Here is a 27,452-nt window from a genome sequence, read left to right on the forward strand (position 1 = left end):
CAAACACAATCACGTTCTTAAATGGAAATGCGGGGCTTTAAACAAATCTTACATCTCTGGCGTTGCATTCGCCTTAAAAGTCGGCAATGGGCCGCATGTTTCCCTCCTCGCGCTCCTCCTTCCGGACGCCTAAGTGCTGCCATTTAAATCTCTTCTTTTTTTTTCTTCTTCTTTACGTACGTCCACGTTCGGGTGTTGTCGATTTATTTACAGCAGCGATGAAGAGCGCCCGCGTCATTTTTGGAGACTTTGAAAGGTAAGACTGAGGTTGTTCGTCTGGTGAGTCCACATGTGGGAGAAAGTGGGTGGGTTGGGGGGGCGAACAAGGAGGGGAGGGGGGTGGGGGTGTGATGGTCACAGGTGCTCGGCGTCATCGTTTGGCAAAAGGCGTGGTTTATGGCCACCCTGTCGTGAGCTTGCGGTGAAGTTTGTAAAATGACAATTTGCACATTTGAAATGTTAGGGTTGGCGATGTTTTGAGTTTTTTTTGTGCAAATATTTGTAAAGTGCTCGCCGTCATCATCTGCTGAACGGCGTGATTTTTGGCCACCCGTCCGTCTCGCATGAGAGACATTTTCATTCCTGTTTGCGCACCGAATTCCAATTATGTTGAAGTTTTTCATTGAAACTATTTTTTATTTTTTTTCATGAATTCAATTTTTAGCGTCTATACCCGTCAATGGCAGTGAATGAGTTAAGTATTTTTATTTTTTTTAAACTCATTATGAATTCAATTTTTAGCGTCTATACCCGTCAATGGCAGTGAATGAGTTAAGTATTTTTTTTTTTTAAATTTAATTGAACTATTTTGTCTTTCTTGCATCTCCCCGTCTGAAGTCACTCCGTGTTGTTGCGCGAATTCAGGATAATTTTTGGGGAAACGAGTGCTTGAGTAGTTGGTAGTTGCGCTTTTTTCAGAATTTTTTCTAACTTGACTGAAATTTGTAAATTATATATGGATTAAATGTGTTAAGTAAAACCATTGAAAAAATATTATTAATTATTCAAAAATATTTTACAAATGTAACCGTATTTTTAAAGACATTTTAATTCAATTTAATTGATCTGTCACAGCGAGTACAACGATGAAGCTCTTGCATGCCATTTTCATGAGCTTGTGGAGTTTATGGTCTGGCGAATGGCGTGATTTATGGCCACCGCATCCTTCCTGACAGTACATTTTGCACAGTGCTGATTGACAATGTTGCGTCTCTCTCGCACATTCGACTCACTTTTTCTTTTTTAACTCCCTTTTGAATTTACATAATGTAATTTTTCACAGCTTTTTAGGATTTTTCAATTATTTATTCATTTTGTGAGCTTCTGTGTTTTTTCTGGGGGGGGGGGGTCATTTGTCGCCCCCACCCTTGCGGACCGTCTATAAAAAGCACGCCACACAGAGTCACTCTTGTGTGTGGAAGGAAAAGCCACATCCAGATGCTCAGCAGAGGGGTGGGGTGGTGGTGGTAGGGGGGGGGGGGTCGTGAGGTTGGGGTGTTTTGTGGAGGAATGATGGCCCCCCCAGTACCCTGCGTGCATTTTTGCCGTGTCCAACTACGTCTCCATGGTGCGCGCCATGAAAGGGAGCCCACAGAAGTGGATGACAGGCCATGTGCATCGTGGATGTGGGATGAATCTGGGAGATGATGAGCAGAAAAAAAAGGAGAGGGGAGGGGGGGCTTGGGGGGGGGCTTCTGTTCTTGGGGAGTGACTAGTCGACCCCCACACACACAATATGAAGCTCTTCTTTGTTGGGTCAAATTCTCCACAGTGTCAATTTATCAATTTATAGTTTCTTGCATGACATGACTTGACATCAGGTCAACATGCAGGATGTGAGCAAAACAGAAGGGGAGGGAAATGGCGGAGTCACTGACCGGACAGCGTCAAAGTTCTCCACCCTCCACCTACGAGTGTTTCGGGATACAAGCCATAGTTTGAGTTGTGAGCAAGAATTTGACAATCACGGTGGTGGCAGTGAACTTTGCAACAAGCAGGAGCTCGTCAACAATTACATTTGCAGTTGAAGATTCAATGCAAAAAAAAAAAAAAATTAAAGAGGGAGTCAAGTCAAAAACGGATTTGACCAAAATCTATTCTACGCATCCTAGCAAGTCTAAACACAATATTCTAAGCAATTTTGCATTTATGAAATATGAATTGAGCAGTAAAAGTCCATTTTCAGTTGACAGACGTGACAAAATGGCCGCTTGCTGAGATGGATAAAATCAAGTCGATTTTGCTGCTTAATTTATATTCCACAAAGGCAATATCAATCAGTGGGCCTGCATAAAACAGATTACTGACAAGAAAAGTCGTGACATAAAACTTATGAAAGTCCATTAGCGTAATGCTAACGCACAATGCAAACTTCCACGGACGAGCATAAAAAACTAGCATCAGTGTTTTGGTCGTTCCAAACCTTTGAGCTTGTGTTTCCTAACCAGAGGTACACAAGCACATTGCACGGGGTACGTGGAAATAATTATGTTTTTTTTCCCCAAGATGATAAGTAAATATTCTCAGTCATTTCATAAAATGGCGTTCAACTTGATTCCCGATTGATTTATAAAACTAAGGCATGGTTTTTTTTCTTTTTAATCTTTTGATTTCTTTTTAAAACGCGTATCTATTATATATTAATTTTCAAGGCAACATAGTTATTCATATTTATTTAATTGGAGTTAAAAATAAGGCCATGATGAGAAATAAATGTTAACATTTTCAGATAATCCAGCTGTTGTGTTTTACTTTTTAAGTCTAAGTGAGGATTTACAAAAGACAATAAATGGTTGGGAAATGCTGCTTTAAGCAACGGATTTTTGAACACAAATGCTACAGCAACAAATGTAGACAGGCAATGTCACAATACTCACAGGCATATCCTCTTTATCCTCTGCGAGAAAGAATCACTCGAAAAACAGTCGAGTCAAAACTTTCCGGTCGTTCTGCACAAACAACACATTTTTTTTTTAAAACACAAAATTGCATGATTTTTTTTTTTGCACATTTTGTAAAAATTAAACAATAAACTGGAGGTTGCAATTTTATTTTATTTTATTTTTATGAATGTAAGTCAAGGCACAACAATGAAAATAATCCCAAAACACCAATATATTTGATTTCGTAATGTTCAGGTTTATTTGCGACACAAAAATAGCAATAAAAAGTGTTTTCAATGCCCAAATTAATCATTTAATGCCAGCCGTTTTCACTGGAGGAAACCCCTCGATCCCAGCGTTTTTCTGGATTTTGACTGATTTTGCATGGCCAACAGAATATTGTGTTCTAATGCTATAAAAACACGGCGCTAAGTTGGAAAAAAAAAAAGAAAAAGAAAAAAAAAGGGCTTAAACGTGTAAATACGTCTTTGGGAGGCGGGCACTACGTTTTTGGAAATTGTATGTTTTATGGATTGAATGAGTTAAAAAAAAACAAAAAAAAACGTTTTTGACTTATTCCACCCTCACCTCAAGGACAAAAATAGGCAAACATGATCGGAAGTGATTTTTTTTTTTCCTCAATACTTTCCACAGGTAAATCCAAAGTATTACTTTTGTTCAAAGGCTCTCATTAGATATTTAACGTGAAGCGCCCACCCCCTCCCAAACCACCCAATCCCACAGGGGACGTTTCCGTTCCATGTTTACATTTTTTAAATTCTCCAATAGATAATTGCGTGTGCCTGTTCTTTGATAGACATGCATAATAGGCCCCCAAATATGCAAAAAAAAAAAAAGTCTGTTTGCACGTCCACTTTTTTGAAGACCAAATATGCGCTTTTCAGGTAACTTTTCTTTCCTCTCTCTTTTTTTTTTTTTTTTTGACTAATGAACTCCGGCTACTCTGCCAGCATTCCCTCGAGAGCTGCATAGTGGGAGAAGGGGGAGCACATTGAGGTGGTGTTGGTGTGTGTGTGTGTGTGTGTGTGCTTCCCTCGTGGTGGGTATGCAAGGTGCGAGTTTTCTTCCTCTAACTCTCCACTAATTAGACGGGGTCTGAACACACCACCATGAATATTCATGCCAGGCACCGGCGCGCAATTAGTCGTCAGAGTTCCCAACTTGAAGCTCCAAACAAGGAGGCGGCCGACTCGCAACGGAACAGGCACCCGTGATGACTAAACCGCCCGCCCCCCCTTCAACCAAGCCCGTGCTCCAGAACTCTTTGAGCTGCACTGCCACTCGGAATGCTTATGTCTGCGACTCCCCTTCTCGACGCGACCACCCACCCGAGTCCACTTCATGTAAACCAACATGTTGGGAATAGGGCTAATCCAATTAAGCACCTCCAAATGGGGCCAAATTCCTATTTGGACATTCAGATGTATTTATCGCAATATTTAATGCGACACACTCCTGTTTGAAATCTTGAATAACGATAAGCCCTTATATTACAGTTATGAATGCAGAATGAGTGCGCTTAATTAATAGCCGAGTGGTTCCCCATTGAAGACTTGGTCTGTCGCTGAGAAGGCCGTTGCTGACCAAAACAGCAGCACCTACAAGAAGCTCAAACGTGTGTGAAATGTTGCAAACAACGTATGAACTGACGTATGAACACATGTACAGCAAATAATTAAATGCCGAGTCCATGGAAACTCAGCGTACAGTGGATGGAAAAAGTCTACACACCCCTGTTCAAAGGCCAGGTTTTTGTAATGAGGATAAATCTTTTCAAAACTTTTTTTCAACTACTTGTGTGAAATGGGAGGCAACATACACCTGCCAGCATTTGAAGCATCTCGGATTCAACAGAAAGTTTAGTTGTTCTAGTAGGCTTTTTTTTGCTTTTGATTAAATAATCCCCCCAAATGAGGTAAACCTACAATAAACTCCACAAAACTACATATTTTTTCAAAATGGTTCTAAATGATATTTCCTCTTTTCTAGGAAATCTAAAAACGAAAATTCACAGAAAATTTCGACTTTAAACCCGTGATTCGTTTTGACTATTTTTTTTTTCCAGAATCATTCTACTAAATCCCCCCTGATAATGCAGGCCAATAAATTCCTACAAAGCCTCACTCTCCACACTCTCTAAAGCCCCCCCCACCCCGTCCCCGTCCCCGTCCCCCCGAAGCCTTCCCGAGGTCCACTTGTGACGCGGCTTGCATGTCCATCCTCTCTGTGCCGTGAAGGCGCAATCCTCTACTTTGAATTCAAGGTGATTCTTATCCTCGACCCCCTCCTGGCCCGACGTGCTCGCCTCTTGCCTCCATAAAGACATGTTTATGTATGTGTGCGCGCGTGTGTTTGTGTGTGCGCAGAGGGGAACATGCAAAGTTTTTTTTTTTTTTTTAAGGGTCGGGTGAAGATAAGCAGAGGAATTTCAGGCCGGTGAATATGGATTGGGTCTCTACTTATAGAGAACAGCACTGATAGAGAGGTAAACAGCTCCTGGCCAAGGAAGTGGGAAGACAAGTGTGTGTGTTCGCGCTTGCGTGTGTCCGTGCGTGTGTGCCGTGTGTGTACGTGAAACACTTTGAGGCCAAACTTAACATCCATTGCTCTCTTTCTTGTTCATTTGCCGGCTTTATTTTTTTTCACGAAAGCACCGAAGGCTAGAGGTACTTGTGGGTTAGTTTGTGAGTAGGACTGCGGAAAACACATTTCCAATCAACTGCCTCGATGGGCTGCTGTCGAAGAGCATAGGGCAAGTAAACAGTACAAGGAAAAGTTTATGTGGGACTATTCTGAACCTGGAAAAAAAAATAAATAAATCATAAATATTGGGATCGTCCGTACTATCCTCCAAATAATGAATGCCCAATCTGTTTGCTGGCTAGACGGGCTGCTGTACCAATTGTAACAGGAAGAAATTCAGAATCAGAATCAGAAATCCCTTTATTGTCCAAAATTGGTAAGTTTGGCATTCGGAACAAAATATATAGCAAAAATCTGCACTTGTTGGTAATCGGTAGGGACTCGCTATCTCGTTTAGCCCCAAATTGTTTGTCGCCTAAACAGGCAGCTGGACGAACTGAAAATACACAAGACAACAGATACGGTTGGGTTGGGACTATTTTGAACCATAAGAATAACAAATACATTCAAACTAAATATTGAACTCATCTCTACGTGACAGTGACGAGGAAAGCCCCCCCCCCCCCACCCCCCATCTTGTCCCAAATTGTTTGCAGGCTAAACAGGCTGCCGAATAACTTGAATGAAATGTCGACTGGAAATGAGGAAAGTTTGGAAAGATGCTATTCAGGAAAAGAAAAGAGAAACAAAACTAAACTCATAAGTATTGCAATAGTCCGAACTTGCTGGTGACCAAGGAAGACCAGGAACCCAAATAATTGGGCTGCCTAGACGGCCTGCTGTACGAATTGAATGGGAACATAGACAGGCTAGGAGAAAAGTTACAATTAATATTTGAAACATCTCAACTTGGCAGTGACCGTAACCCCACAAACTGATTAGGCTGTAGATTTTGTGTTGCCTAGACGGGCTACACTAGGAATTAAATCGGAAAAGTAAACTGGAAAAGGGAAAAGTTTTCTGCTGGAATATTCTTAACGACAAAAAAACAAGAGACTTTGTAAGTATAAGAATATTCCACACGTGGAAGTTACCAGGAGAGGCAACCCAACTAATTAAGACACAAATTGTCTACTGCCTAGATGGGCTGGTGTAGACATTGAAAAAGGAAGTGAATTGAACAAGGGAAAAATTAGCGTAGTACTATTCTGAAGGAAAAAAAATGAAATGATTAAAAAAAAAAAACAAAAAAAACAACATTTTTTATGCATTGAAAGTGCAACGCTACCAAATTATGAGCTGCATAGATGGGTTGCTATATAAATCGAAAGAGGAGTTATGACTTTCACAACATAAAAAAGAAGAACAAAACACCTTGTTATTGCAATATTTTCGACTTGTCTGAGGCCTCGCCTGCGACCGAATTACGTTTAACATTGATTGCTGCTTAGAAAGGCTGCTGTAGAAATTGAAATCAGAAGTAAACAGGGCAAGAGACAAGCTGGGTGTGGGATCATTTTGAACCAAAAACTAACAAAGCTTGTCATAAATATCCCAATAACAATAATCAGAACAATAATATTATCTCTCACGCAAACGGGTTGTGCTACCTAGACAGGTCTGGTCCTGGGTTGTAGCGTGTTGTCTAGCATGTACGCATTGGCCTTTAGAGCTCACCATCTGTTTTTTGTCATCTTCATTCAACTTTCTCGCTCCACTGATGTAACCCGGTGTCCATTTTTCTCGCTCTCCCTCTTTCCCGCTGACAGATCCCGCCAGGCGGATCCACTGACATGTCGAAAACCACGACAGGACACAACGGGAGTGAGTCGACGCCCATCACGTATCTTGTCAAAATATGCGTGCTGGCACCGCGCCTGCAGCTCCATCGCAAACATTCACCCATTTCCTTTTCGGACGTGTGCGTTTGCTTGGTGTATTCTCATGTTGCAAATGTAGAGTCGTTAACTATTTACTTGATTCCTCAAAGCGGCGAGTCGCCACGCGGACGCATTTTCTTTTTCTCGGAGCCCAGAAAAATTTAAATGGGAAGCAAAAAGGACGTCAGAAACGTTCACTCCAAAGAATAAAAAACTAAATAAAATAAAATAAAGCTACTGGATTGTGTTAAAATGGTCTCCACTTGGCAGCGACCATAAATTAAAAAAAAACCCAAAAAACAACTGATTTCCATTTTACTGCCTAGACGGGCCGCTGTAGAACTTGAAACAGGAAGTTGACAGTACAAGAGACGAGGACTCAAGTTATATTGCAATGTGCCACTTCTGGCAGTAACTAGGAGAGGCCTTCCATTTCATTAAACTTGGAATTATTTGCTGCCTAAACGGGCTGCAGTAGAAACACAAAATCCACAGGAAAAATCACTTTCTATGGCATGGGACTATTCAGAATTTTAACAAAAAACTTGTAACTATGGCAGCAGTATGTCGTCGCCAATGACCCAGGAGGACCCCCAACGAAAAGAGAAATCTTTTTTTTCTTTTTTTGAAGTAAAACAAATATTGCAGTAGTCTATGCTTGTCAGGCCGCTGCAAAGGCCTCAACTGAATATGCACCAACATGCTTAAACGGGTTGCTGTAGAAATTGAAACAGGACGTAAACAGGAAAAAAGTTTGATAAGAGACGATGTTACACACACAAAAAAACTAAAGAAAAACTCCGCGATTTGGAAAAATTCTTTGCTGCATAGACAGGCTGCTGTTGAAATTGAAACAGAACAAGAGAAAAAACATTTTTAATTCAAATCAATAAAGCAAGTTCCGCTAGTCTCGACTTGACACTAAGATTCAGACAACTGCTGACCACGGGAGGTTAACCAACCAATCAAGACCTAAAATATTTGCCACCTAAACGGGCCGCACTGAAAGTGAACAAAACCACAAGGCAATTCTGAAAAATAGAACAAAACTCACTATTGTAAAAGTCTTTACTCGGCAGTGACCGGAAGAGCTTGACGCCCCCCCCCCACACACACACAATTAAATCAGCCCCAAATTGTTTGCTGCCTAAACGGGCTACTGTAGAATTATGAAGAATACACATTTAAACATTTATTATTATTGCATTTATTTAGTTTATTATTATTATTATTATTTTTTTTTTTATAAATATACAAGCCGGGTTTTTAGATGTTTTCAGTTGAAAACTTTAGTGGCGTAAAAAGTTAGCCTAGCGACGTGTTTGGCCGCCCAGGTGAGCGTCTCATCTCCAAAGACCCTCAGACCCTCCCGTGGAGCAGCTGCTGGCTTTTATCCCACTTGATTGCTCTCTTGGCCCGCCGCACAACATAACACAACACACACACACACACACACACACACACACACGCAAACTCACTCGAGAGGACTTCCACGCTAAGGCCCCTGCCGCAAAGTTATTAATGAGCTGTTTAATTTTAATTAGATAGTAATTCATGTTAATGCCTGCTTAATGGAGCCAAATAATTCCCCTCGGTCACTCGGGGTCTTTATGCTTCGTTTAGCAGCCCCTGCAGTTATCCGCTGGCTTTTGTTTTTTTTTTTTGGAATATCACCCCCCTCAAGAGTGATGAAACGGAAACAACGGGAAACATACTGAGGCCAGTTTTGCGTGCATATGTTCTTCGCCCCGTTTCTCATCGAGTCATTTTCCGAGCGCTCAGACTGTAAATTCCAGAAATGAAAGGTCGAACCCGGGACTGAATGCTAATGGGGAGGTGAAAGCCGTCAGGTCTGAAGTGCGGGCAACAAGGCTGAGGTTAAGACCTTTTGTCCAACTGCCCCCCCCCCCCCCCCACACACACACACACATCACCTTGCGGAACACAGCGCAGCTCACCTTGGGTTGGACCCCGTAACTGTGTGTGTTGGTCATTCGTGCAGTGGGGCCAGTTAGTGGCTCCAGACGGGCTTTTCGTTGAGGACTGACCAGTCTGAGTGCTTCCTGAGCCCGAGCAGGCGGCGAGGCCCCCCCCCCCTCCTATCGAGGTCAAAACACATGAACGCTAGTTATGGGCATGATGAGTTCATGTATCTATTTTCTGGGGGGTGGGGGCTAGTTGTTGAATGAGAATGAATGAAGGCTAAAACTGATTGGACTCGTTAGCAGGCACAATTTTTTTGCTGCCTTGACGGGCTGTTTTCAAACGTCAAGACAATTTACAATTTTTACAAGAAAAATGAAGTGGAGACACACACTGTAATTTGCCATCGCTGCCCTCAAAGTGACATGACGGCCCGGATTTGGCCCCCGGGCCTTGAGTTTGACACCCGTGATCTAGGCAATTATGCGATCAGGCTTATAAAAATATCAGTGTTAATGTTGATGTTCTGCTGGACAGAAGCAAAATTTGAATCCAATTTTTAAAAATTTTATCGGAAACCATCGTTTTCAGTGAAACCAACCGAAGTTCTGATGATGATTACCGAAGAGTTGAAAAGCCGAGAAATCATTTTTTTTCTTGTTAAATAACTCTGAAATAATTAATAAATAAATTAAATTTAAATAAATAAAAATATATAAATAAATAAATAAAAATAAATAAATATAAATATAAATAAAAAAATAAATATAAATTAATAAATATAAATTGTATTATAACAGAACACAATATTCCGTGGGGCTTGAAAGATCCGTCAAAATTCTCAAAAAGGGCCAGCAATATGAGAAACTCTGCTTCAAAACTGTCCGACAGTGAATTAGTTGAAAACCAATTCATTTCAATGAAAAAAAAAAAAAAATGGAATGAATATATCAAAGTCCCGACTGAACTACGTTATTCCCTCCCCCCCCAATGATTGATCAAGTCCATGTCGAGATGCGTTCGGAGCACGCTCGTCCGATTAGGCGCTCTGCTCCGACCTCCAGCAATCTCACGAGACCAGATTTATTTTGCGCCATCTCCTTCTTCTTTGTCCCCCCCGCCGCCCCACGACTTCCTTACGCTGCTGTTTTAGCGGGCTCTCTCCTCTTGCTCCCTCCACCTCCTTCGGCTCACAGCAGGTGCCCGTCCTCGGCTAACATTTGTTATCTCTAATCCTGCAGGTTGGCCGCACAAAAAGAGCGTAGTAAACTGTCTCTCAGACCTAATCCCACTACTTTTTTTTTTTTTGATGCCCCCCCCCCCCCAAACCCCCTCGTCCTCCCGCCACTATCTTTCTTTTTGGGGGACTGCTTGGGGTGGAGAGGCACTTCACTTGTGATTGCCGCTTTTTTTTTTTTCAGGGGGGGTGTCGTCCTTCTTTTCCTTGTTCTTCATACCTCACATTTTCCCCTTCTCGGCCTTCTCCCCGTATCATTTACAGTCATTTTCTGGCAATTAAAACAGGAGCGCCCGCCGCTGCAGGATTTTCGCCCGCAGTGCCAACGCGCGCCTGGCGCTGATGAATAATTCGCCCGCTAAAAAAAAAAAAATGGAGAGAGCTAGCCTTTCTTTCATGTGAGCCCTTTGTTGATTTACCATTAAAAGGCGCAATGTGGGAGGGAGGGGAGGGAATGGGGGGAGTATGAGAAGTGAGGAGGGGGGGCAGAAAGCACAAAATGAGGATGGGGCAGATAAAGTGCACACACACACACACACTCGCTTCAGGGTCAAAAATATTTCAATCTCTTGTCACTTTGTACATTTTTTTTTTCAGGTTTCGATTCATGTTGCGCAGGATCGACTTCATTTCCCTTACCGATCGTCATCTTTTTACCATGAACTAAATGTGTATTTCCTCGTCATCTCTTGCCCTCGTGATATTTGCTAAACGATAAAAAAAAAAAAAAATAATCTATGAGGCCACAGGAGCTACTTAAGTTTCTGCGCGCTAAATTTCGGAGAGATCATTTTACGCTAAAATTATTATATTTGGAACAAAATAATCACATTTGAGAGTCAAATATTCAGCATGGAATACATTTATTGTGAGAATTTTTTCGCTGAATATTTGACTCTCAAATTTTTATTATTGCAAGTATTGAGGGACCAAAAAAAAAAAAAAAAAAAAAACCTTCTCATGTACCTTTTGCGACCGAATCTCCCTCCCGCACCCCAAAAACATTTGTTCAGTTCATGAAAGACTCAACATTGTCATTTCGTAGGAACGTGAGTCGAAAATGCGTCTTTGGAAAGAATTGCCCTGTGATTGGCTGGGAGGGTGGACCCCGCTTCTCTCACCAAGGTGTCCCTAATTTTATGACTGCAGATTTACTGTCAATTTTTTTAACCACACTTTGTAAGCAGCTGCGGTTGTTTTTCAAGTGCTCACAACCGAGTTGCGCGGTCTCGTGCGATAAACTGAAAACGATCCCCGGTGGAAGCCGCTTCTCTCGCCGAGCTGTCCCTGAAGTTGTCTCTGGCGAGTTATGACTCACGGGCCTCTTCCAGGCGCTGCACTGACGCGACTTTTGCCCCCGCCAACTTATGTATGTGTCTCTCACTTGTATGAGCGTGAGCATATTGACGATTGAACTGACACACACACACACACGCACACACACATTTGTGAGTAAACACTAGTTTGTCACACTGTCACACTCGCACAAGCACACAGTCACGCACCGAGGGGATAATGGTGGCCGGAGGCGGTCGTAAGGCTCGCTTTTGCCCCCCCCACCCTCGGCCAATGTCTCTGAGGCAGAAAGTGCACTCGGGTCCTCGCTGTCTGTTACATTTGATCACCGTCACCCAGCTGAGACGGACAGTGCACGGCTCAGCTGACGGCAAACGCACACACACACGTGCACGTTCATACACACACACACACACACACGCGCGCACGCACATTCAGAAACTGTGCCAGAGGATATTACACACGGCGTCTGACACCTCTAAATAAGTGTTTACTCTGTGTAGGTCAGAGTGTTTGGCTTCACAGCTTAGGCGGAACTGCGTGCGCGTGCGTGTGTGTGCGCGTGCGTGTGTGCAGCCGTATGAAACGCATCCAAAATCATCATCATCCGTGTTCATGCCTGTCTTCCTCATTAACTTTTGAGTAAAAATAGCGCTCCCTTTAAATCCATGTCGTCACTGTTTGTTGACGTAGACTATATTGACGCCCCCCCCCACCATGCCGCGCGCACCCCCGCACCACCTCACAGTGTTATGAAGGCTAAAAGTTCGAAATAAATGAAAAAAAAAAAATAAATTGAATGACCTTCACTTATCTCGTAATATTGGTTGCATTCATTTAGACATTTTTCTCAGTGAAGTTCATTCAAATATATTTGTGGATTTATTTGATTTATTAGTTTTTTTTATGAAATATTTGCTTAATTTGTTGAAAATTTACAAATTCATTAAAAGGATGAAAATTAATTGGTTCATTAATAATCAAATTAAATATAAAGGATGGATTTTAAACATGACAATTAGTTTCTAATCAGAATTTTTTTTTAATACACATTTGAAAATTTTTTTTTCTTCTATGAATGACCGGGCCCATCCGCCCATTTGCACGTTTGCAAAGTTTGCAACGCCTTGCAAAGACTAAATAATTCTCATGCACGACAAGGCATTAGCTGCGAAGGGTGCAAAAGGAGGGTCAACTCATAATGTGGCAAACCGCCATTCCCCTGACCTCAACCCTATTGAGAAGGCAAATTCTTGCATCGTCAAATGAGTAAATTTTTTTTTTGTTGTTGAATTATCTGTATTGCGTGGACATAAAAAAAAAAACAACAAAAAAAACATTTGCGTCGTTCAGAGCACATTGTACTTTGTACGTGCGTGTTTGCCCGACATGCATGTTAAACGTCGGGACGCGTGCTGTCGCTCAGTGGCGTCTGCGAGGAGCTTTTTAATAAGCCGGGGCGGGGGGAAAAAAAAAAAAAAAAAAAAAAAGGAGACGAGGGGGTACAGTAAATCCTCAAATCTGAGCACGTCCATCTCGGGGACCCGAGGGTGCCGCGCTATGATTGACAGGCCCCCTTTCACCGGCGCAGTAGGACGGATGGGGGGGGACGGGGGGACGGATTAGGACCGTCTCGCCCTAAAGGGCCATTGTGGCTGCACGTCTCTCAGCTGCTTTGCCGTGCAGGAGGGGCCTCGTGTGTGTGTGTGTGTGTGTGTGTGTGTGTGTGTCTTAATTCCTAATTCTCGTGAAATTAATTTTTTTTTTTTATTTGACTCAATTTTACTTACAGGGCCCTTTAAAATAAAACAAGCGCATCTGAAACAAAGTGCTTTAGATTACATCCAATAAAAATCCCAAATAAAATTTCCAACATGCTGCAATTTCAAAACAATGTTTGCGATTATTGACATCGCAGTGGCATTCGGTGCCTGAGGAGCAGCTGATCAGCTGACCCAAGGTGGCAGGCGGGAGCGTAGGGATGCGGCAGTTCAGAGAGGTAAGGCGAGGAGAGACCAATCTGAGAATGAAAGTGGAGATATCTGAATGGCGCTGGCTGACTCCAAAGTTAGCTGCATTAAAGTTATCCAGCCAAGATGACTCCAAATATAACACTAAAAACGTGAAAGTGTGCTTAAGTCTTGAGGCACGGCTAATTTAGTTAGAATTAAAATAATTTTTAAAAAAAGTTTCGAGGCCACGCTAGCATTTGTATCTCAAATCATGCAAAGGCGTACATCCATTCAAGCCTCCCCCATAAAACCAAAATGTTGCAATCTGTTTTTCGTCTATAACATAAAAAGCAACTAAACTCAGGAAATTCCATGAATATTAATTATTTTTTTCCAACAGCTTAAATCAAGGGTGTGCAAACTTTTTGATTGGCGGGCCACAATGGCTTCTAAAATTTGACAGAGGGGCCGGACGAGTGTTTTGGTAACCTCACCTCATTGGAGAAAAATAAATACATTTAATTCTAAATGAAAGTGAACGAAAGTGCTACAACAATATAAATGTCTTTGACACGCCAGAGTATTTAGAAAATAAAACATGAACAAGGTTTATTCATTTCAATTTTTTTCAAGTTCGGCGGGCCGGATTTAAACGCTTGAAGGGGCCACATGAGGCCCCCGGGCCGTAGTTTGCACACACCTGGCTTAAACGATACTGTACGTGAGTATTTTGCCGGTCTACATGTACTGGTGCACCATTTGTATCCCAATAGCCATCGCTTGAGGGATTACAACATCAGAACGCGGATGCTATTTGTTAGCCTGTCTATGGCAGTTTGCTTTGTTTGTTAGCTTTAACGTAATCGGATTTAACGTCTTAATTTGACGTTTCGTTTGACTGCAACTGGGAGTCGGAATAAATAACTTGAAGCCTTGAAATGAGTTGATTTGAATTTCATACCGCCATGCAGCGCTCACATCTCAAATTTTTGCTCTTAAATCAAACCCCCCAGAAAAGAAAATCTGCCGAATGACAGCCTATATCCTGAAAAAAATTTGAGTTTTGGTTCACTTGTGTGTCTCGTCACGGCGATCAGACGTTAATTTCAATGTCTGGTTGCTAGGCGACGCATGCGAGGGAGTCGCCTCATCACTGAGGTACACGCCGCTCGTATGACCTTTCCACTCGCCCCCCCACCCGGAGCTCAGCATCCGCTTCCAAAAGGTGCGCCCCCTTTGGGGGGGGGCGAGACCCCTGGCTGGCCTCGCGGTGCTGCTGGCACCGAGCGTTGCCAGAGGAGAAGCCTTGCCAGAGGGCTCGCCGGCCTCCCGCTGAGAAGTCTCGCAGGCAATTAGACGTCTGCGGCGAGGAGCGGCAAAAAAAAAAAAAAAACCAGAGCGGGGCATTTGTGTTGACGTGTAAACATGTTTCGGGTTCAAAGCAGCGTATCGTATTTTATCACTGCAGGTAGCTAGAGGAGCCAAAAATTGTACTCAAGTAAAAGTACGGTCACTTTAGAAGAATACAGCTCAAGGAACGAGAGTAAAAAGTCAAGAAGAGAAAACGACTCAAGAACCGAGTAACTGTTTTTTTTTTTTTTTAACTAACTCATTTACTGCCATTGACGGCTAAAGACGTCAAAGATCCATTTGATCAGAGTTAAGTCTGACAATTATCAGGTTAACGGCACTCTTATCGCCGGTGTGTCATTTTGATTTTCCCTCAATGCCAACTGCAGCTGGCCCGCTCTCGTTGGGAGCCATCGTCGACAACACCACCCGACTGTATCGATAACGCGCCCCCCCCCCCACCCCGACGAGTCCTTGGGAGGAAGAGCGTGCCCTCCCGTGTCACTTTTCGGGCCGCCCGCTTGTCTGTCTTTCTTTCTTTCCCTCCTCTGCATCTCCGCGTGATGAAAGGGACGCTCTGATCGCTTCGACAACAAAGAGCACGGCCGCCGCTGTTTGGATGATCCTCTCCTTTCTTCTCTCCGCCTCCATCTTCACCCCCCCCCTCTCTGATCTCACATCCTCTCCCTCACTCTCTCTCTCTTTCTTTTTCCGCCCCTTTCCTCCCCACCCCCCCTTTTTCTTTTTTTTTTTCTTCTTTCCCCTCCTCGTCGCTCTATCTCTGTCCGCCGGATGCCACTCGCCGCTTTCGAGGGCTCCCCGGCTCTTCGTTAAGGGCCCCGGCGATACAATCAGAGGACGGAATTAAAAATCAGAAAGTGTCCTTGTCGCACGGCGCACTTTGATGTCGCCCAAGAAATTTGAAATTCATATGTTGTCACACTTGATTTTATTGCCTCTCCCCGGCTCCTCTTTTGCCACTCCTCCGTCGAGCACGATCATGCACTATTCAGTTGGAGAGCGAGCGAGGAGGGGCAAATGGGTAAAATGCATTGTACAAGTGTTTCTGAAAGCCCTTTCTTGTCTTTCATTTTTCATGTTTTGACTTTGCGGGAAAGCGCCAAAGCTCTGATAAATCATTTAATTTCGTTTTGATTGTACAGTAGGTACGGCGCAGGGGCGGTGCGTGGGATCGGCGGTACGTGTGTGTGTGTGTGGGGGGGGGCGTGCCCCTTTGATGCCATTTCTGAATCGCACGAGAAGGCATTTGACAGCGCGATATTCCCAAGTAAAAGATTTGATGCCAAACAATCGCATGTTTTTCAACAATGCCGCTTCTACAAAGTTAATTGGTGGGACAAATCTTTTTGCGGGGGAGGAACACTCGTTGGGATTTCACGAGAACAAAGACACTTTTTTTTTTTCCAAGACTAACTTGTGCTTTTGAAGAAATTTAAATGCAGTGGACCACCCACTATAGGTGAGGCAAGAGGGACTGGCCTGGCCTGTGAATAGCAAAAATATGTGAAAAATATTGAAAATAAATATATTTTTTTCAAATCTTTCTTTAAATATATATATATATATATATATATATATATATTTCTCTTATTCACATATTCCACAAATGCAATTTGAATCAAAATTCCAAGTTTAGTTTGACTAGTGAAGGAAAATAGAACATTTTATTGCAAAGTTTTTTGTGGTGATCAACATCAATAAAATCTTTTTTTTTTTTTTTTGGATTGGACGCATTTTCCATCTCGTGCTTCGCCCCTCAGGAAATTGAGGCGGGGGGGGGGGGCGTTACGTCAGCGGGTCACTGATGGCCCCTCCCAAGACAGTTACAAATGGGCACCAAGGTGGCCTGGCGAAGGCTCCAGTACAGTCTGAGGATAGTGAAGGGGGTGGTGGTGGTCTGGTGGGGTGGGGGCGGGGGGTTCTCATTTATCACTCCTGCTGAGCCCCCCTCCCTCCCTCCCTGCGCCACTCCCACTCTTGCCTTCAACCTAAAAGACTCCCCAAGGTGACGGCGAAGCGTGAGCGCCACCTGCCCCCTCCAAAAATATGACAACGCTGTTATCTGTCCCAAGAAAGTCATCCTTCTTTGTCTGGACGGCTTGCGACACCGACATCTCTCTCATTTGCGTCTTCTCTGTTCCTCTCACTATTTTCCTTATCAATTCCCCCCCCCCACGCTGTGACGAATGGGTTTTAATAAACGCTGACAGAGCAATGAAATTAAAGGAGCGCACGCCATGGCCCGGCTGTAGCTCGGCGCTCGACACTGACATATTTAAAAGAGCGCCTTAATTCGGAAGGCCTTACATCTCTTCGGCTGTTATTGGACTCATTATTACTGCCTGACACTGTTGTTTGCTGTGGTATATAAAAAAAAAAAAAAAAATCATAAAAGACGCAAGCAGCAATGAATGCCCCCCGAGCACCCTTGTGCCTGGGGGGGGGGGGGGGGGCAGAAAATTTGGGAGGTTTGTGTCACCCGTCTGAAAAATACAACATTCCCCCGGTTTAATGTGAATCACCCCACTAGATCTCGTTTCGTAAAGTCAAAGTTTTTGTTTTTCGTGGATTTTTAAAGAATTACTGGAATGCACTCACAAAAAAAAAAAGCTCACTCCGGTCGGTTTGCTTGGGCCTATCCCAGCTGACTAAGTATACCCCGGACTGGTCGCCAGCCAATCGCAGTGCCACACATCTGTCTGTCAAATTTGGAATTTAATGGACCCTTGAAATGGGCAAAATGACCCAAAAATTTTTTTTTTGGGGGGGGGGGGGGTCAACGCATCAAATTATGTGTTGCTCAGTGAAACTGATTTTGGAAGCCATTTTGAAATAATTTTGTGGAGGCCGATGCCCCAAAATAGTAATTGTTGACTAAAAGAGAAACTTTAACGGCTGAATTAAAAAAACAAACAAAAATAAAAAACAAGTGAAACACACCCCCGAAAAGTGTTGAAAAATTCAAATAAAATTGCCATTTATTTGAGCCCCCCCCAAAAAAAAAATATTAATGGCGCAATCAAACAGGCACTTCCCAACTGCAATACTCGGTCCCGAAAAACCAGACTTGGACCAGACGAGACCAACGTTTATCCGCCAACTTCGTGCCAACACTGACCACCCCCTCGCCCCCCCCCTTCCACGTAAACAGTTTATTCCATTGACCCTATTAGCAGATAGAAGGACTCCCCCCCCCCCTTCTCATCTCCCACATTGCCTCATTACAGCGGCGGCTCATAAAGAGAGGTGGGCGGGGGGGGCGAAGGGTGGTTGGGGTACGGCGAGGAAAGAAGGTGGCGGGCGCGTCTTTTTTTCCGAGAGAACCCTTCCATAAGGAATAACTGACACGGAGGACTTAGCCACGCCTCGGGAGCTGGCACTCGGTGTCGGGGAGCATTGTTTGCTCGGATTACAGCCCGAGCAGGGGAACCTAATCCCCTAATTTTTAATCTCTGCTGATTCCACGGGGATGCAGAGGAGACTTGGGGGAAGGGGAGGGGGGTCTTTACTGGGACGTCTGGGAGGGGGGAGGGGGGAGGGGGGTCAGCCTGCTAACAAAGGGCATCTGATTTTTGAGGGTGTGGTTTTGCCTTGCCACAAATTGAGCGCCGATTTTTGTTTTTTTTTGTGCTTTCGTCTTCACGGGAAGGCGGCGACTTTGGATACGAGTGACCCGATTTTTGAGATACAAGCCGGTGTTTGGAAGTTTTTTTTTTCCTTTGTTTTGACTTGTGAGTAAAAGTTTGAGATTACAAGCGTTATTTCACAACAAAGCAGCAAGTTTGGCAGAGAGTGAACAAAAAAAAAAAAAAGGCTTCAAGGGACCGCCGCTTGAAGTTTGCTGTCAAACTAAACATCAAACAAAGGCACCTTGTGTCTTTAAAACATGGCTTTAAAGTCTGCTAGCTTAATGCTAACATGGTGAGCGCCTAGCTTAGCCGATGCTACACGTCAAATGCGCTTGAAGTAAAGTAGAAAACAGAGTCCAGACTATTTTCTTTTTTTTTTTACGAGCTCATTATGAGGCTCATTGTGAATCTATAGAAGAAAAAAAACTCCCCCCCTCTTCTTTTTTGGGAAAATTAAGCGTTTTCCAACAAGAAACCAGGTGCTGAACCTGTAGCGACTGGTTTAGGTAACCATTTTATTAACTGACTTTATGGCAGTGGTGGGCAGTCAAGGCCTTCAAGGCCTTCTCTGCTGGCCTATCAAAATCAAGAAATCATGATCATATTTTTCACATTGATGTCATGTTATATCCTAGTGTTGAATTTCGAGGTTAGAGTTTTTATCCAATCAGAATTCAGCTCGCTCGTGTTGCCAGGCAGATTTCATGAGACCAGTAGCACGAACGATTTGTCTGAGGCCTTCAGTTACAATCGTGCGGGCGTCTGTTCTGTGTCTCAAGGGGGTTTTGATAGACAGTTGCGAGAGCCAATCAGATCACGAGTTGAGGACAGGAAGGCCTTCTGGCTGGCTTTACGTTGAAGGTGATGAACGCGGTTTGTGATTGGATACTCACTCGAGAGGGGGCAGCGCTAAGCGGAAAGTTGTAATAGGCGACCATTCGAAAATCTAAAAGATATTCTTGCTTTTTTCAACCAAAATGGCTGAAGGAGGGAAAAGTGTGGATTTGATTGCAGATGCACTTGCGAGGCCGTTTTCAAGACGGACCTTTCGAGAGAAGCTAGGTCGTCCATTATTCGTCCAGCCGTTGTGTCGTAAATGACTTATTGAAGTCGGACTAATTAGGTCTTCACTGAAGGCCTTCGTGTGAAATGCACGGGCCCGCCACTGCTTTATGGGTGGTATGAATAGCCACAAAACTCGTAGCCAAGCGAGTGGAGCTTGTTTGAACCACATAAGCTGCAAACATGAATTTCAAATGCGGACATGCCAAATTTACAACAAAAAAAAAAGTGTGAAGGGGAAGAAGTTCAACCAGAGGCCCGCACCGATGCACCCTCGTCTGTGACGGGATGGAAAAAGGCGAGCTGGGAATGAGTGCGGCCATTGACAAAGTCAGCTTGCAGCATGACTGCCAGCCAGCCAGCGACGGACCTCTTTGGACCTTGGCCAAGACCACGGGGCCCTTTTGTGCACATTCCAATCAGCCGTGGGTATTTATACTCTGAGGCCTAATTGAAAGCTTGGCTTGTGAAACATCGGCGCACACATGCTCGCTCCACCCACTTTGGCACGTGTGCATGTGCACACACTCCGGCTAGTGTCGACCCGGCCGTGGAAGGAGCCAGACGTGCCACGTGCGTGACGGCCAGAGACCCCCGATGGGGACCCGGATGCGAAATGTCGAGCCTCTGCCAAAAGATTTATTTCATTCCTTTGATATTGACGTATCCTGCGCACGGTCCTGAGCTGCAGCCTCGTCATCATCGTAATCATAAAGTGCGTTTGGTGACTGAAGAGTTTCATGATGCAGCACGCAAGTCAAATCACTCAAATCGACGTTGCCCATTTAAATCAATGGATACGTCAGTAATCCGTTCCAGACCCCCCAAAATGACATTTTTGATGTGACAAATAACAAAAAGGATGTAACTGTCAATATTAACTCACTACCAATTGAGTAAAAAAAAAAATGGATCTTTGACGTCTTTCGCCGTCAATGGCAGTAAGTGAGTTAACAGTTTGAAAATATTTTCAAAACTTTTTTTAAAAATGTTTGCCCCACCCTTTTTTTTATTTTTACATAATAACACATTGCAACAGGCGACAGAGATAACACCATTCAAGCCCCGCCCCCCGAAGAAAAAAAGGCAGCTTTTCATGAGTTTTTGTTATAAAGTTAAAGATACTAAAGGACAGTGTCATAAAACTGTCAACAGTCAAATGCTCTGCCTGTAATTTTTTTTATCTTTATTGTTGTAAGCCATAAGGGAACCAAAAAGTTAATTTATTCATTTTATTTTCCATTTTTTTAATTATTTGTATTAATTGGCCAATTAATTGGTTTTCTGAATTTGCTTCTGCTAAGTATTAAAACTGGCATAGGAATAAAAAAAAATAAAAAAAATTTTTTTTTTTTTACACAATCAGAGAAGCGAACCCCAAGTGAAACTGGCAAGCTGCAAGCCAAAAAGGCCGATTCCCAAATCAAATCCCGGAATGAGCGCCGCGAAGGCGCTGATTAATGCACAATTAGTCTTGTGTTGTGTCACTTGTAACAGGACGGGCCCGCGGAGTTTGTTCAAATTCTCGGCGCCGTTCCAGCTGGCCCTTCGCTCATCTCGGGGACGTTCGTGCGGGCTTCCCGTGCCAGCTGGCAGCCGAACACACTCCCGCCGCCGCCGCCGCCCGCCCGCCCGTGCACCCCCCTTCCTTCATGACAGGCATCGCCCCCCCCCGCCCCCCAAAAAAATAGAAAAACTTTGGTGGTCCTTGAATGCTCCTTTTCACAAGCGCCAAAAAAAGAAAAACACCTTTTCATGTGTTCCCCGCCAAGGACGTTTGGGGCAAGTCGGAAAAGTTGATTGCAAATGTTGCCCGAAAACATTCCGACTTCCTCCCCGCACAAACGACAACATGGCCGTGTCCTTCCTGTGGACTCGTTCTTTCCGTATTTAGACTATTTTTGCCACCGAAAATGTTTTTGAATCGCTGGACAGGCTAAAATTACGCAAGCGTGAGACGGATGAAAACATTTGTCGCTGGCGAAAACTGAACGCAAAAAGAAATAAACGTGGAAAGTAAAAAAAAAAAAAAAAAAAAAAAAGACTAAGTATTAAGTATTTGCAGTCCTCACCGATACCACGAGTACTTTTGATATATACAATTTTCTTTCACACCTGATGCAGAAGTTTCACCGATTTGTCAATCTGCCGCGTTATAGCGCCAACTACTGACAAGGAGGACTTGGAATTTTTTTTCGCCTTAACCTTGCAAGAATATTTTCTGACATGAGAATAAAGTCTGAATACAATTTTACTTTTTACACTATTAAATTGTTAAAATTGCAAGAGTTAAATTGAAGACAAAAAAGTTTGCATTTTCAAAACTACGTCAGGACATTAAGTCGAAATATTATGAGGAAAACTGACATAAAAGTTGAAGTTGAAATGTTACATGAATAAAATTGGAATGAAAAAAATGAAAGTGATTTCACAAGAGTGAAGCTGGAGTATTTTATGAGGGGGGGAAAGTTGTGAATTTAGGAAAATATAAATTCACTCATTCTTTTAAACTTTAAAAAAAATGTCAATATTATGATCGTAAAATTTTGAAGGAATCGAAGTAATTTTTCGAGAATAAATCTGGTTTTAAGAGAATTGTCAGTTAATACGAAAAAAAAAATATTGACAGAAAAATGTTTTCATTTATTTACAACCTTTTTAAAAATGTTATTTGAATTAATTTTACAGAATTAACAATGGACTGTTATGAGGAAATAAAAGTAATTTCACGAGAATAAATTTGTTGTTCTGGATGAACAAAAATAGTCATTTTAGAGAGTACTTTATTCTCATTTGCAATTTTCGCCCCGCAACATGACTTTATAGTCCATGAAATATTTTTGTACTTAATATCAACTTTTGACTGCATATTTCTATATATCGTTATTCGCTCAAATCTCGGAAAAAATTCTCACAATGCTACAACTTTTTTTTTTTTTACAAACTTTTTTTTTTTGTCTATTAACTCATCCACTACCATTGACGGCTATAGGCGTCCAAAATCATTTTTTTTTACCCGGCTGGTAGTGAATGTGTTAAGAATTACATCTTGCATATTCCCCCCTTCGTAACATTCAATTTTAATTCCTGTAATACGAAAACTTCCTCCTTGAGAAATTGCAATTTTTTTTCAGATTTCATTCTCCTCTTCCCACTCGCCAAAATGAACACTTTTTCAATTCAAGGTTGCCGATTCCCCTTGCAGTGTCACGTTCAAATATCATCTTTCTTCTCCAACTATTGTTTTCCTCCACCCCCCCCCCTCCTTCGCCAGTCAAATAAAATAAAAACACCGCGTGATTGCAAGACGGCCCTCCTGAAATTGGATCAAAGGGCATATTTGAATACGCGCCGTCTCTGCCGCCGCTTTGCGGCCCCTCAGGTGGGCGAGCGCCTGCTTACTCAGCACAAGGCGCCAAAAGAAAAGAAAGCGAGCAATCAGCGCTAATTAAAACTCCAGTCGGTTGAGCGAGACAAGAACGCTTGCGCGGACGTCGTCTCCGCCGTCCAGGTTGACGTGCCGAAGACAACAAACAGAACTTGGCGCTCCCTGGACAACAAAGACGAATGAATATTTCAAGATCATTACGGATGACCCCCCCCCCCCCCCCCCAGTCAAAGACGCACGAGGTAATTAATTGATCCAGTCGGACGCTCCGCAGAGAGATTAGACCGGATGAGTTGTTGTTGAGACCGCGTTTGATTGCTCGGAGCAACTGATTTGCTATTGAATGCAAACAAGGTTGTTGTATATATTTGACCTGCGAGGCGTGTATAGTCGTAGAATCCCGCCGGGGGGGATTACGACGCGTCCCCCGGGTTGCTTTTTCATCGCGAGCGTCGACTGTATTGTGTTTATTGCGATTTGACAAACGGCGACGCGAGGCCTTGGCCGCCGTCCTCCGTCCGTCATCGGGTGTCGGATGTGAATGGAGTGTCAACAGAGTGCTAATTGTCGTCGGGCGCCTTCTGATTTATCGCGGGCGCGCGCGCCAAGTGGGAACAGGGGGGGGGGGGGGAGTGTGGATTTTTGCATTTTGGCAGACGGTGGGCAAACAGCGCAGCTCCGTGCCAAAAGTTCAATTTGTGGCTCAAAAGATTGAATTGAGCGCTTTGCCAGAGGTCCCAAATATCGCCCCCCCCCCTCCTCCATGTTCATAATCGTTCCTAATTAAGTGTCATGTATGCATATTGTGACTCTAATTTCAATTCCACACAAAAAAAAATTAAAATTGCATTAAACGTTTTCAGAAACTATTGGTGAACGTTATACCGCAAAACCTGCGACAAAATTTTTCTTATCTAAAGCCAACAGTCTCAAACTTGGCTTTCAAACTGGACAGTGATTTTAAATCCGATCCGGCTTCTTTCATCTTCGTGGGCTGACTAAAGAGAAAGTGAAGCCCTTTCTTGCCCAGCAGCACTTCAAAACAGTAATTCATGCCTTCGTTACCTCTGGGCTAGATGATTGTAATTTGACTTTATTTTGGAGTCAGCCAGTCCTCCCTCAAGCATCTCCAGTTGCGCCAAAATACTGCTGCTCGACTTTAACTAGATCTCGGAAGACGGATCGCATAACCCCAATCTTGGCCTCTCTTCACTGGCTCCCAGTGCACTTTAGAGTTCGCTTTAAGTTACTTCTGTTCGCCTTTGCTGTTGCCGGTCCGACCCTATGGAACGAGTTCCCATTAAATGTTACGCAAGCCCCGCCCCTCTCTGACCATTTTTAAAACCCATTTGAAGACACCTTTTTCTGTTCTGCTGTTCTTCTAATATCTTATAATATATATATATATATTTATATATATACGCAAGTCCAGAGGAAGCCTCGGGCGGACGGCTTCTCTCTTCATTTAATAATTAAGCCGCTACATTTATTTATCAGACTGAGGCCCAGGTGAGTTGCGCTCATCGCGGGACCGCCGCTCAGGGGACCGAGCGGAAGATTCATCTTCCCTTTTCATATCGCAACATCAATGTTTGGAGCCTCCGGCACAACACGGCAGGAAAAAAATAAAGAAGTACATGAAAACATCCATTTGGCCTTTGTCCGCGTTACCTTGCGAAATCTCCCGCATCAGCATTTTTCTGATGTGATAATGCGCTCTAATTTCCAATATTTCCACGCGAGCTCGCACGCGAATTCCCGGTCTGATTTTTTTCCCTTTTTTTTTTTGTATGTTGAGGAACAGAGGAGAGCGGCTCCTGCAACTGACATTGGCTTCCGATGTGCACCACGCTGCGATGAAAGACCGCTTTCATCTTCATCACGTATCAAAAACTATTTAGTGTGTAAACACGTCTTGCTAGGTTAAAGCGCGAGGAGAGAGGATTTGGGTCAAAAGATGTTCCTCATCGCCTACTTGTTTGTATCCGCCTCGTGAAAGAGGAGCTGCATCAAGATGCCTGTCTGAAATGCTTTCGTCAAATTCTCAGAATGAGAATCGGATGTCGCTTAAACGGCGTTTTCGGTCTCCCATTATGACGCGACGGCTCGAAGGCTAACTTGCTTTTTTTTGCGCCCAAATTGTTTCTCCGTTGCGCCAGCACTAAAGTGAACCGCAATTAAAGTTGGCGATCACGTTCACGAAGGAAAACCTCTCAAAATTAAGCTCCTGAACGGTTTAGCTGGATTTTCAAAAAAAAAAAAAAAAATGGCGGCAACATTACGGCGGGACTGTGAGCGGAAGAATGTTTTGTAAATATTTGATATGAATCATTCACAAAATTATTACAGTATTTTACGGACGAAAAGCCGCTACTTTTTTGCTAGATTTTGAACCCTGTGCCTGTATTTTCTTTTCACCACTAGGGGTGCTCTGTAGTTCAGAAAATGCGCTAAATAAATCTAAATTTTTTTCTCTTGGGTCTGTTCTGAAAAAAAAAAAAAAAAAAAAAGCATTTAAATTGTTTAAAAAAATTAAATGCTGGCCCGCGACGTTGTTCAAGTTTTACTTTTAGTGACGATCTCACGTGACTCGTGAAGTCGCCAAAAATATCGATATATGGTTACGTGAATCAAGACCGGGCTATGAAAATCGATATTTATTACGATTTCACAAAGTAACATTTAACGATATTAGAAGAGCAACTACAATCTGATCATTTGATTTGAAATCGTAACTAATAAACGTAAAAAAATAAAATAAAAAAAAAACGCACGTTGGAGCTATCGGCATCACCGGCGACCAACTCCGGCTTGCTTGCTCAGACCCGCGAAGAAAACTTACTGGAAGAACCCGAAGCGACGCCGCAGAGACGAACGGAGGAGGCCCGCAGGGTGACGAGGAGGGGAAGCAAAAAAAAAAAAAAAAGACGAGCGACGGCGGGTGAAGAATGCGCCCGCCGAGGGAGGAAACGTCGGGTGAAGAATGAAAGCGATAAAGCGGCAGGCGAAGAAGAGGGAAAGAGTACGGGGCTTGATATGATTTCAATGGAATGTTTGTTGACAGGGCTCCGTGGCCCCGGGGCCTGGGGATAAATGATTGAACACCGCGCCTGTCAAAGCCCCGACGTTTCTGTGGGCTCGTGTTTCTCTCCTGCTCCCTTTTCGCTAGAGGGAAGGTAACGGGCCCGCTAATTGACAGAGAATTAAGCATGAAACGCACTGCCAGCGCAGCCGCCTTCTGCCTTGGATGGCCTCCCCGCCAAAAGGAAAGCCAATTGAAGACACACACACACACACACACACACACACATTTCCAAACACATATTGAGTTGACATCAGACACGTGCAAACAGACAAGCGTGAACGCAGCTTCACACACGCGCGCACACAAAAAAACAAGAGGATCAACATCCCGCCAGATGGGCCACTATTCACTTACACCACATCAGGCGTTTAACTTTTTTTTTTTTAACACCCACACGTGCAAAAAAAAAAAAAAAAGAAAAGAAAAACAGCAAGGAGGAGAAAAGAAATGTTCCCACACGAGAAAGTCAGCCTTTCACAAATTCCACTGAAGATGGGATGACGTGTAAAATGTACATAAATACAAAATAGAATGATTTGCAATCTGATGATTTTTTTTTTTTTTTTTTTTTTTTTTTGCAAATACTCATTCTGAATTTCCAACACATTCCCCCAAAAAGTGAGACAGGCGCGTGATTCCCACGGACTTCACTGACGCTCATGAAGCAACTGAAGCAGTCCAGACTTCCCATTGAAAAAGTGGGGCCTATTATGAAGTAGGGCTGCACAATAAATAAATAAATAAATAATAATAATAATAATAAAAAAAAAATAAATAAAATGGGCATTGTTGCATGGCGGTGAAAAATATTTTTGCACTTTTTTTTTTTTTAGATGAATTGTGAGCTGCTCCTGCGGTTCTAGAGCGGTTTTGCACAATCCTAAAAATAATTGGGTCAAAAAAAAAAAAATTGGTCACATCTCAGTTTTCATTTTGTGTTTTTTGTTTCAGTGCCTGGCTGAGTGCTGGTGGGCGGGGCCTCCTGCAGCGCACCTGCCGTGACTTTGACAATCGGCGGTTTTTGAAGGGCAGCTGAGGCAGGTTCTTGTTCTCATTCACATGTGCTTTCTGCTTTCTGCTTTTTTTTTTTTGTTTTTTTTTGATAGACCCCGGTCTACAGTTTTTGTACCGTGTGGCTTTTTA

The 27,452-nt window shown here is 43.2% G+C and overlaps 1 long non-coding RNA gene across 1 annotated transcript; it reads left to right on the plus strand.

Moving 5' to 3' along the window:
• LOC148328635 (uncharacterized) lies at positions 1–27,452 on the plus strand. Its single transcript, XR_015845548.1, has 3 exons — positions 1–256; positions 7,256–7,310; positions 27,261–27,452. It is a non-coding gene; the product is annotated as an uncharacterized LOC148328635 (long non-coding RNA).

Source organism: Idiotropiscis lumnitzeri, chromosome 10 (genome assembly GCF_059441095.1).
Source record: "Idiotropiscis lumnitzeri isolate Australia: NSW breed Sydney's pygmy pipehorse chromosome 10, RoL_Ilum_1.0, whole genome shotgun sequence".
Taxonomy (NCBI): domain Eukaryota; kingdom Metazoa; phylum Chordata; class Actinopteri; order Syngnathiformes; family Syngnathidae; genus Idiotropiscis; species Idiotropiscis lumnitzeri.